The following is a 12,471-nucleotide window of genomic DNA, read 5'->3' as shown; positions in this document are numbered from 1 at the left end:
TTTTATTCTTTTTCATGTAATTATTATGTTTCAACAATATTTAGTTAAAAGAGTATTATTTCCTATACCAAATGTTCGTGGAAGCCTTGTCAAAAATAACTTGACAATATATGGAAGAATTTATCTCTAGGCTTTTATTTAACTCCAATGGTTTATATATCTGCCTTTATAACAGTATTACACTGTTTCAATTATTGTAGCTTTATATGGTTTGAAATCAGAAAATATACATCTAGCTTTGTTCTTTTTCGAGATTGTTTTGGGTATCTAGAGTCCATATTCCATATTAGGATAGAGTTTTTCTGAAAAATAAATAAATGTATGATAGTTTCACCTAAAAAAAAAAAAAGAAAAAAATATTCTCTGGTAAGAAAGAAAAAAGAGATATTGAAATGTTATCTTTAAGTCATCAAAAGCTTGGTATCAGACAAATGAAACTGTTATGTGAGATTATCATTGTTAATTTTGGATAAATTGCTATAATACTAGATGTCAACTACTAAGCCAAGCATGGGAAGGAGGGATGGGGAGGGAACGGGGTGGGGATCGGGTAGGGGCTAATTGGGCGATGTGTGCATGTATGTCTACAAAAGTTTTTTTTATCCCATTATGATGTATGAATACAGTGCACCAATAAAAAATATAATAATAATAAAGAATTTTCTGTAAATAAAACATGTATGAATCCTCTTATTAAAATCATTCTCAGGATGATGAGCAAGATTAAAAATAATAAATTGAGCCAGACATGATGGCACACACTGTAATCCTAGTACTTGGGAGGCTGAGACAGGAGGATCCCAGGTTCAAAGACAGCCTTAGCAACTTAGGGGGGCTCTCAGTAACCTAGTGACACTCTGTTTCCAAATAAAAAATTAAAAAATCGGGCTAGGAGGTAGAATGCTCTGAATTAAATAGTTAGTACAAAATAAATAAATAAATAAATAAATAAATAAATAAATAAATAAATAAGGCTGAGGATGTAGCTCAGTGGTAGAGTACCCCTGAGTTCAATTTCAAAAAGTAAAACAACACCAGGTATGGTGGTACACGCTTGTAATCCTAGCATTTGGGAGTCTGAGACAAGAGGATCGCAGTTCAAGGACAGTCTCAGCTACTTAGTGAGGCCCTTTGCAACTCAGAGACTCTGTTTCAAAATAAAGAATTTAAAAAATAGGACTGGGGGTATAGCTTAGAGGTAGAATGTCCCTGGGTTCCATCCCCAATACCACACACACACACGCAGAAAACCTCCAACACATAATCTCTCTACCTAGACAATCCTGTTGATTCCTAAAAAGTAAAATTAGAAATTTTAAACTTTTCATAGTTTCTTTCCCCAGAGGTAAATTCTGTGCACATTTTCTTGTGATTCTTTCCAGGAAAAAACTTCTACATAGCCCAGCCTACATTAAAGATATTTAAGTATTCCTTTTGTATTTGTTTTGTAGTGGAAAATACCTAGAATTTGGCCAAAGAGAAATGAATTCTGTTTTTCTAAGTTTCAAAGCAGCGAGGCTTATAGGCTACGTCAATGGGACTGGAATGCAACTCAGACAGAATGCCGGACGTTTCAGAGAAAGGGGAAGTGGTTGCGGGGAGGAAAGGCCTTAGAACCCCTTCTAGGATGCTCTCTTGTCAGAAGAGGTAGTAAAGAGAGAGTGCTCATGGGAGTGGGCACCAGCATTCCCTGGGGAAGGAGAAACGGAGGACAGGCTTCCTGATTGTGGGATCGCTTCTCTCGGGGATGGCTCGCCCAGATGAAATGTTGGGCTCTGGGGCCACATGTCCCCTCTCCTCAGGCACACAGAGGACATTAAGGTCCAGTAGGACCCAAGGCTCAATGGCCCAGTGGAGACAGAACCTGCTTCTCATTCCAAGGGGCACATCTATGCTTGTGAGCTAGGTTCCTTGTTGATAATGTTTCTCTGAGCTCTGGGAGATATTCTAGACAATGCTTTGCTGTTCATCTCAGTTTTTTTCTTGGGAAAACAGTTCTAGGCCTTGGTAAACGGAACCTAGAAAAATGGAAAGACAAATATCTTGGCAGGTGGCAAGGATTGGGTCAAGGGCAGGCCCAGGGGCTGGTGGTAGAGGTCTGCCTCCATCCTCTCTTGCAAAGAATTACTTAGGTCAGGTGCAGGGAGGGAGCCACTCTCATCTGCAGTCCCTGCACCTCCCTCTACACGTGTCTACCCCAGTCCCAGCTTCCTCTGATCTGCTTAGCGATGTGTTGCAGGTCACCAGGTGCTTTATGCCTTGGCTGGCCCATGCCTCTAAACGCCTTACTGCATCCCTTCTGCAAAAGGCGACAGAATTGTGTATGGATCTGATCCATAGAGGACAGTTTCCTCTGAGGCTGCTACCAACCTATTCTCAACCTGTTCTGTGTGGGTTTAATCCAGAACTTAGAGACCTAGCTGGTGCCTCGCTAAGGCTATGAGGGAGACCCTGTGAGAATGGAGATGTTGTCCTCATCCTGCAGAAACCACGATCCAGCTGTGAAAGGCCAAACCAGGACACAGAAAGCACCACACTAAGGTGGACCCTGGGTCAGACTAAGAGGAAGGGTCTGGGGTCTCTGCTGGAAGGAGCCTCACCAGGATGCCTGTGGAGAGTGGTGAGGAGATTCTAGATACCAGGCAGCTGGAGAGAGCCCCAGAGAAGAGGAGGTCTGGGCAGATTTGCTGGGCTCGGGGTGCATGTTGGGTCAAGGGTAGCAGATTAAGGTCCAAGACCTGAGCCGTGGGAACTGAGGACCCATTGGGGCTGTGCGGACCAGACGCACCTGCGGACTGGTTTTCTGAATGAAGGAGGGCAACTGACAGTGAACTCTGGGTACCTGAAGAGTCTCGATGTGATTGTCAAGGAAATTGGAAGAGAGAATCTTCCATCCTCATCCCAGGCACCTTACTGCAGAGTAAGAGCTTGGTCTGCAAGGTCGGATGCGGAAAGGGCCATTTACCCAAGACCCCCACGGCCCGCTGGCAGGTGAGGTAAATGAGGAGCCAGTTTGACCGAGACTCACTGAGGACTTGCAACCGGAACAGCTCAGTGATTCAGAAAAGGAGAGTGGGGTGCAGGGAAAGATGAGCAGTTCACATGAGAAGTTTTTATATCTAGAATTATTTTTTAAAATATTTTCCTGGGAGTTGAATTCAGGGACATTTTACCTCTGAGATAGACCCCCAGCCCTATTTTTTTTAATGGTCTCGCTAAATTGCTGAGGCTGTCCTCTAACCCGTGATCCTTCTGTCTTAGCCTCCCAAGTACTGGGATTACAAGTGTATGTCACTATACCTGGCAGAACTAATTTTTATAGAGCTCAACAAATCAACTGGGATGGGGAGGGGGAAAATGGCCCTGTAAAGAAAGAGCCAGGAGACTTCCAGGAAGATGGCGACCGAGAAAAGCGGGGCTTAAGAGCCCCGCTAACAACAAATCTCCATTACCACAAAATCAGCGCCTTTCAAAGCCAGAAAACAACATCACCAGAGAAACAAAAAAAATCACCAGGCTCCAGAGAGAAAGCGGACTGAGAACAGAGCCACAGAGGAGATCCTCACGCCCGAGGACACGGCTTCACGCCCGAGAACACGGCAGCAGCGCCATACTGCTGGCGGCAGCGGCGAATTCACGGGACGGCCACAGCAAGCCGAGGGGATCCGCTGCGGAACAGCCAGGCAGAATTTCTCGGCGCAGAGGGCATCTAAAGCTCCCAGTGGCTGAGCTCAGCACACGCTGCAGGGATTCAGAGTGGAAATCAAAACCAAGAAAAAAAAAAAACGCCAGCCCCATAGCCGAGGGCGTAGCAGCGGCGCCATATTGCCACCGGCGGCAACAGCACAGAATTCACCGAATTCAGTACAGCTACGTCTGAGTACTCAAGAACAGTGAGTCAAATTGTGGGCCACAGCGGAGAAATCCCAGTACTGTACTCACTGGGACTTGACCCAGTGGGAGAGGGGTGGTGGCAGTGATATCACACCATAGGAGAACGTGCAACCTGGCACCCCCCACAGTCTAAAGCAGCCTCTATCGACTCTCTGGGTCGGAGACTCTGTGATAAAACCAGGTAAAGGAGTAGTGGGGTCTGAGATACTACTGACTCGAGATCCAGAGCACCTTAAGTGAAGTCATAGTGACCCAAGGGAAGAACCCAGAGAAGGCACAAACTTCCTAAATCATGGGAAAGAGGAATAATACTGGAGCAATGAATGCTCACAACCCCACAACATCAGAACCCGATAAAACAGAAAATCAGAGATTTCTAGAAGATCAAATCAGGAAAATAACTGTAGAAATAATAGAGGTGCTTCAAAAAGAACTCAGAGAGAGCCAAAAAGAGATAAAGGATGCAATTAATGAAGTAAAGGCCTCAATTCAAAGCACAAACAACCGATTAGACCACATGGAGAACAGAATCTTGCTCTTAGAAGATGATCATTCCAAAAATGAACGCATAGTTTCTAATCTAGGAAAAAATATCCGACAGCAGGAATCTGATATTGAAGAAATATGGGTCCATTTTAAGAGAGCTAACCTAAGAATAATTGGAATAGAGGAGGGAAAAGAAAGTGAAACCAAAGGATTTAAGAGATTGTTGATCAACAATCTCTTAAAGGAAGTAATAGCAGAAAATTTTCCAGACATAGACAAGAGGTCGATAAGCAGGTCCAGGAAACGTATAGAACTCCCTTTAGACAGGATCGGAGAAGAGGATCCCCACGCCACATAATTGTCAAAATGACCAATGTGGAAGCCAAGCAGAGAATCTTAAAGGCAACAAAAACAAAGGGCCAAGTGACATTCAGAGGCAAACCAATTAGAATCACTCCAGACTTCCCAAACCAAGTTATGAGAGCCAGAAGAGCTTGGAGTAACATATTCCAAACTCTGAAAGAAAACAACTTCCAGCCAAAAATTTCCTACCCAGCAAAACTTTCTATCAAATTAGATGGAGAAATAAGAAGCTTCCATGACAAACAGAAACTGAAAGAATTTATGTCTTCAAAACAAGCGCTGGAGAAAATACTCAAAGAGATTAACTATAAAGAAGAAATAGGTAACACACATCAGAACTAGAGAAACAAGATTTTCCATCCAACAGACAACTAAGATTGGTTATCTGTGGAGATTCATTACTTATGTTAGTCTTTTACCTATCTGTAAAGGGTATTGTTTGCCTTTATTGTTGTTAATTTTTAGGATTTCTAGTTGGAATGTTAATATACCTTCAGATATAGCGTTTGGAAATATTTTATCCCATTCTATTAGTAACTGTTAACTCTGTTTACATTGTCTTTGGATATACAGTATGTTTTTTATTTTGGGGGGAATTTGTATACTCTTCTGTTGCCTGTGCCATTGAAATCATAACCAAGAAATCACTGCCAATTTCAGTGTTGTGAGGTTTAATGACCCAGATTTTCTCCTAAAAGTTTATAGTCTAAAGATTTATATTTAGGTCTTTTATCTATTTTAAGTTAATATTTGTATATGGGATTAGGTAAGGGTCCAATTTTATTCTTTTCCATGTAATTATTATTTTTCAACAATATTTAGTTAAAAGATTATTATTCCCACCACCAAATGTTCGTGGAAGCCTTGTCAAAAATAACTTGACAATATAGGGAAGAATTTAGCTCTAGGCTTTTATTTGGCTCCAATGGTTTATATATCTGCCTTTGGAATAGTGCTACACTGTTTCAATTATTGTAGCTTTGTATGGTTTGAAATCAGAAAATATACATCTTCTAGCTTTGTTCTTTTTCAAGTTCGTTGTGGGTACCTAGAGTCCATATTCCATATTAGGATAGATTTTTTTTCTGAAAAATAAATATATAAATATATGATAGTTTCACCTAAAAAATAGAAAAAATAGATTCTCTGGTAAGAAAGAAAGCAAAAAGAAATATTGAAATGTTATCTTTAAGTCATCAAAAGCTTGGTATCAGACAAATGAAACTGTTATGTGAGATTATCATTTTTAATTTTAGATAAATTGCTATAATACTAGATGTCAACTACTAAGCCAAGCATGGGAGGGAGGGATAGGGAGAGAATGGGGTGGGGATCGGGTGGGGGCTGACTGGGCAATGTGTGCATGTATGTCTACAAAAGTTTGTATCCCACTATGATGTATGAATACAGTGCACCAATTAAAAAAAATAATAACTTGACAATATAGGGAAGAATTTAGCTCTAGGCTTTTATTTGGCTCCAATGGTTTATATATCTGCCTTTAGAACAGTACTACACTGTTTCAATTATTGTAGCTTTATATGGTTTGAAATCAGAAAATATATATCTTCTAGCTTTGTTCTTTTTCAAGATCATTTTGGGTATCTAGAATCCATATTCCATATTAGGATAGATTTTTTTCTGAAAAATAAATATATAAATATATGATAGTTTCACCTAAAAAAATAGAAAAAAAATATTCTCTGGTAAGAAAGAAAGTAAAAAGAAATATTGAAATGTTATCTTTAAGTCATCAAAAGCTTGGTATCAGACAAATGAAACTGTTATGTGAGATTATCATTTTTAATTTTGGATAAATTGCTATAATACTAGATGTCAACCACTAAGCCAAGCATGGGAGGGAGGGATGGGGAGAGAATGGGGTGGGGATCGGGTGGGGACTGACTGGGTGATGTGTGCATGTATGTCTACAAAAGTTTGTATCCCACTATGATGTATGAATACAGTGCACCAATATAAAAATAAAAATAAAAATAAAAATAAAAAAAATTAAAAAAGAAAGAGCCAAAGAGCATAAAGAGGCAATTCACTGAAAATGAAAATTGCTTTCATTTTCATTGAAAGCAATGAAAATGGCCAATAAATACATAGAAGATATTCAACCTTAATCATAAAAAGGAATAGGAATTAAGACAACAATGAAATACTATTTTCTGAGCCGGGAGTGGTGGTGCACTTTTGTAATCCCAGCATTTGGAATGCTAAGACAGGAGAATAGGGTTTGTGGACAGCCTCAGCTAGTGAGGCCCTTTGCAGCTCAGTGAGACCCTGTTTCAAAATAAAGAATAAAAAATAGGGCTAGGGGTGTGGCTCAGAGGTAGAATGTCCCTGATCCCATCCCCAGTACTGGAAAAGAAAAGAAAAAAGAAAAGAAAAGAAAAGAAAAGAAAAGAAAAGAAAAGAAAAGGAAAGAAATACTATTTTCAATACAAAAATGTTGGCAGAGAGGTGGGGAAATAGTCGTGCTCTCATACTAATATATAGTTACAAACTCTTTGAAAGGTGATTTTTCTCATATCTAAAAAAAAGTGTAACATATAAGTCGGGTAGCTTAGTGGCACAGGCCTATAATTCTAGTACTTGGGAGGTTGAGACAGAAGGATTATAGGTTTGAGGCCAGACTCAGCAATTTAGTGAGACCCTGTTTCAAAAAAAAAAAAAAAAGATAGGATTTGGGGGTGTATCTTGGGGGTAGAATCCCCCTGGGTTCAGTTCCCAGTACCAAAAAAAAGGATAACATAAAAATTATTTTAGACCCAATATATAATGTATAAACAGCCACTGAAAAAGAATGAGGTAGCCAGACGTGGTGGCGCACGCTTGTAACCCCAGTGCTTGGGAGGCTGAGACAGGAGGATCGCACAGGTTCGAAGCCAGCCTCAGCTACTTAGTGAGGTTCTCAGCAACTTATTGAGACCGTGTTTCCAAATAAAATATAAAATAGGTCTAGGAGTATACCCAGAGGTAGAAAAGCCCCTGGGTTCCACCCCAGTACCACAAAAAAAAAAAGAGGTAGCTTGATATGTTGATATGGAGTTCATACACATGTATAAAATACATATATGTATATTATATAAGGAAAATATACAGTATATATAAAATATAAATAATAAGGTTATATTATAACTTTAGAGCTGTGTAAGTTTTTACCACTTGCATATATTTCAATATATTATTTGTACCCTTTTGAGTCTTAAAAATTGCAATTTTCATTTGGGTTCACCTTATCTCCTATCTTGGTGCCATGCCAGGCTGGCCAGGGGTTTATAAGCAATGGGAAGGAAGGTTATGGAATTAAATACTGATAGACAAGTGCTGTGATGTATACCCATAATCCCAGCTACTCAGGAGGTTGAGACAGGAGAATCAAAAGTTCGAGAACAGCCAGGGAAGACCAGAACCTCTCTCAAAATAAAACATAAAAAGGGCTAGGGAGCCAGGTGTGGTGGCGCACGCTGGTAATCCTCGCACTTGGGAGGCGGAGACAGGAGGATCGCGCAGGTTCAAAGCCAGCCGCGCTGGCGTAAGAGACCCTGTTTCAAAAATATAAAATAGGTCTGGGAGTGTAGCCCGGAGGTAGAAGGGCTTCCAGGAACCCCAGTACCACACACACACACACACAAAAAGGGCTGGGGATAGCCAGTAATTCCATAATAGTGCATGCCTGTAATTCCAGTACTTGGGAGACTGAGACAGGAAAATTGCAGGTTAGAGGACAGCCTCAGCAATTTAGCAAGACTCTATGCAACCTAGCAAGACCCTGTTTTAAAACAAAAAAAGTGCTTGGGGTATAGCTCGGAGGTGGAATGCATCTGAGTTCAATCCCCAGTACCACCCTCCAAAATTAATCTAATTTATTTTTTAAAAAAAGAAAAGTTGCCAGGCGTGGTGGATCATGCGCGGGTTCGAAGCCAGCCGTGCTGGCGTAAAAGACCCTGTTTCAAAAATATAAAATAGGTCTGGGAGTGTAGCCCGGAGGTAGTAGGGCTTCCAGGAACCCCAGTACCACCAAAAAAAAAAAAAAAAAAAAGGAAAAGTTTTCTTTGTTTAAAACATTTCGATTGTGTGGCCTGAGCCAAGGAGGTAGTGGGTGCTCTGGTAAGGACAGAATCTCAAAACCCCAACCAGACACTTTGTTGTCAAACGTGGAGGCAATGGGGAGACGCAGTTGTTCGCGTGGGGTTGTGGATTCCCGGCATAGCTGACTTGAGGGGCAGCATGACCTTTGGCAAGGGCGGTGTGGGCTGACTTCTGGAAGGTACTTCTCCTCAGTGCCTCTGCCCAGCTCAACACCACAGACCTCCAAACCTGCCTCTGAGCCCCAGCTGCCTTGGCAGATGTAGCCATGGTCTGTGATGACCTGTACATCTGTCAGCCGTGCAACTGAAAGGGGCCCGCCTCTTCACCCCTTCTGTGACTGAAGCATTGTGAGGGTCATTTAACTAATCTACTGTAAATATCAGGAAGTAGAAACGAGGCCTGTGACCTCGCTCAGTTTCTCCTTCCAAGCGACCCAGGCCTTTGGTTTATTGAATGCCCCCTGCAGGCTACATCCTGGGCTAGGCTCCAGGGGTTCACAGATGAGTTAAGATGGCCACCAGAGCTGCCCTTGGGGGCCAGAAGGAGAGTGAAAGCAAGCAGGAAAATCCGCAGGAAACAGGCATGTAGACCTGCGGCCAGGGACTCTGGTGCTGAGAGAGCACCTGGGAAGGCCACCTGGCCCAGGTGAGGAAGACACACCTGAGCCCGTGTAGCCAAGGAGCATGCAATATCAGCCTTGACCTCCCACAGCCCACGGGGAAAGCTGGCCGCGACCTGGGCAGCGTGGAAGGCTGCACAGGCGTCCAGCCAAGAGAGCAAGCGGAGGCCACTTTCCACAGGGGTCCGCATGGGCCAGCCGCTGTGCTGTGTGACAGAGGGATCCTCCTGATTAACAGGCACCTCCTTAGCTCCGCCCTCATGTTCCTTTGACCTCTTCGTTTCCTTTATTGCCATCTCTCTGCCTCATTCACTTTCTTCCAATCTGTTTCCCTTAGGCCTTAAAGCAATTATGTTCTTTTGCATTGCCCTTTGGCCTGTTTATCCCTCTTGGACACACACACACACACACACACACACACACACACACACACACACACTGCTATCTCTAGCTGCCCACCAACTCATTTAATTTCCAGGATAGCACTTTTAATAAAAGAATGGGAAATATCAATTCAGTAAACATTGCCACTGTTAGCTTGGTGCAGTGGTGCATGGCTGTAATCCCAATATTTGAGAAGTGAGACAGGAAGACCCCAGGTTCAAGAACAGCCTCAGAAACTTAGCAAGGTCTTAGGCAATTTAGGGAGAGACCCTGTTTAAAAAAATGTCTGGAAGTATAGTTTGGAGGTAGAATGCTCCTAGGTTCAATCCCCAGTACCCCTCCACCAAATAGATGATAGATGACAAATAAATAGATAGACAGATAGATGATAGATAGATAGATAGATAGATAATCAACCCTTAGTACCTAATATACATATAGTCAATGTTGACAGCAATATACTCAGTTAAGGTGGGAAGGAAGAGAAGTAAATGGTAATAGAGATCAGCCTACAAGATGGGTGTAAAGAAAAAGATGGCTACAGACAAAGGTAAAGGGACGGGAAGGACACTCCCAACCCCCGCCCCGCCCCCTGCCCTGCTGGCAAGTTTTACCAGCTGGCTTCCTGCCCAGGCATCCAGAATGCTTCCCTCGAGTACAGATGGAGCTGGACCAGCTTTTGCCCTGACCCTAACCCTGCGACCTGGCTCAGGATTTCGGAGCTCGTTTTCTCTGTAGGCAGTTTGCTACTAGTTCTTCAACCCTCAAGTTTCAAATCAGGACAACCAACAAATGCCTCCTGGGTCCTTGGCAGGTGTGTAGCTGCTGAGCAATGGCAGAGAGGCCTGCCAAGCCCACCTCTGAAAGGAACCCACTGTCCTCCTAGGAGCTCTCAGGAATACTTATCTTCCCTCCAAAGTGGCTCATGACAGCCCTGTTCCTTCCTCTTCCATCAGCCCAAGCAACTAGCCACTAACAATAAGATCACCAGAGAATAAGCAACTGCAAGACATCAAACCCTGTGTGCAAGTGCCTCAGTCCTTCCACATTCCTATCCGGCAGAGATGCTCTCCAGTCACAGGTAACTACAAGTCACTTCCTCTCAGTCAAATGGCTACAACGAAACAGCCAGGATTGGAATCAGTCTCTCCTGACCCAGAGCTCATCCCCCCCCCCCTAATGGACACCTCCCTGGGCAGCCACGCAGCGTCACCCATTGAGCACCCACTGTTTACAGAGCACAGTGCTCAGCTGAAAGAAGCAGGGAAGCAAAATCCTCACCTTGCAGGAACAAATGATTGAGGTAGGAGGGAGCCCAGTGAAGCCATGCAGCGCCTTGAGAAGCACCAGGGTGCAGGGAAGGAACACAGGTATGCCGGCTGGACTTTGGAGTGGAGAAGGGGTGCTGAGCCGCAGAGCAAAGTGTTACAAGGGAGCTAGGACTCAAGAGAGCCTTCTTGCAAGATGCGAAGAGCAGAAATAACCCCAAGGCAGCACAAGCAACTCCAGGCAGAGGCATGACACGTTCTACAGCTGAGGGGAAGCCAGGTATGGTGACGCATACCTATGATCCCAGTACTTGGGAGGCTGAGACAGGGGAATCTCAGGTTCAAGGCCAGCCTTCGCAACTTCCTGAGACTCTCAGCAACCTAGCATGACCATTTTTTTATTTAAACAAATAAAATTAGTTTGGGAATGTAGCTCAGAAGTAGAATGCCCCTGGGTTTAATCCCCAGTAACACAAAATGAATGAATGAATGAATGAATGAATAAATAAATAAATATAAATAAATAAAACTGAGGAGTGAGAAAACTTTGAGAAAACTGAAATTCAGTCTGCCCTTAGGAGCAGAGGAGGGGCTCTTTCTAAGGGTGCCACCTGTGGGGTGAGTATGACTTGTTATACTAAGCAACTAAGAACTATGGGCCGGTTCTTTTTTCTTTTTTTGGTACTGAGGATTGAACCCAGGAGTATTTTCTCTCTGAGTTATACTTCTAACCCTTTTATTTTATTACTTTGAAGCAGGGCCTTCAGTAAGTTGCTGAGGCTGTCTTCCAATCTGAGATACTCCTGTCTCAGCCTTCCAAGTACTGGGATTACAGGAGTACACCCCCCCCCCCTCCAGCTCATGGGCCGTTTCTTTACTAGAGGAAACGGCATATGAGCAACATTGCTCTAACGGGCATCTGTGGTTAGCAGAGACTAGATCGGAATCCAGCAAGGGGTGTGGCAAGCCTGAATTTGAGTCAGGTTGGGAAGATTAGGAAGGACATCTAGCAATCTCAATGACAAAATCATTATTAGTTTAGAAAATTAAGATTTTAAAAGTGAAGATATCTGGGAACTATGCATATTTATATGGTGAAAGGGAATATTTGGGAATTAATCAGATTTTGTTCTCTTACAGATGCCCTGGCTTATGCAAGGTAAAAAGGATCTTAAAGCAGGTTTTAGAAAAATGAGTCAACCAAGGGAACTTCAACTTTTGTGACCTGAGAGAGCACCCTGTTTACTATCATTCCCATTATGATAGTGGGGGGGTTCCCCCCTTTTTAAAATTCACCCCGGGAAAGGCAAAGGACTTTTAGGGGACCTCCCAATAGTTAGCACTGCATAAGTAGAC

The 12,471-nt window shown here is 42.9% G+C and overlaps 1 protein-coding gene across 1 annotated transcript in view; it reads right to left on the bottom strand.

Moving 5' to 3' along the window:
- The window catches only part of PLA1A (phospholipase A1 member A), a gene marked incomplete at both ends in the record, with an annotated part of 50,740 nt that overhangs the window by 38,134 nt on the left and 135 nt on the right, over positions 1–12,471 (bottom strand). The gene's annotated exons all lie outside the window — the stretch shown is intronic.

The sequence above is a fragment of the Muscardinus avellanarius genome (genome assembly GCF_963383645.1).
Source record: "Muscardinus avellanarius genome assembly, chromosome: 5".
Classification (NCBI taxonomy): domain Eukaryota; kingdom Metazoa; phylum Chordata; class Mammalia; order Rodentia; family Gliridae; genus Muscardinus; species Muscardinus avellanarius.
The sequence above is the reverse complement of the archived record's forward strand: the minus strand, read 5'-3'. Positions and strand labels throughout refer to the sequence as shown.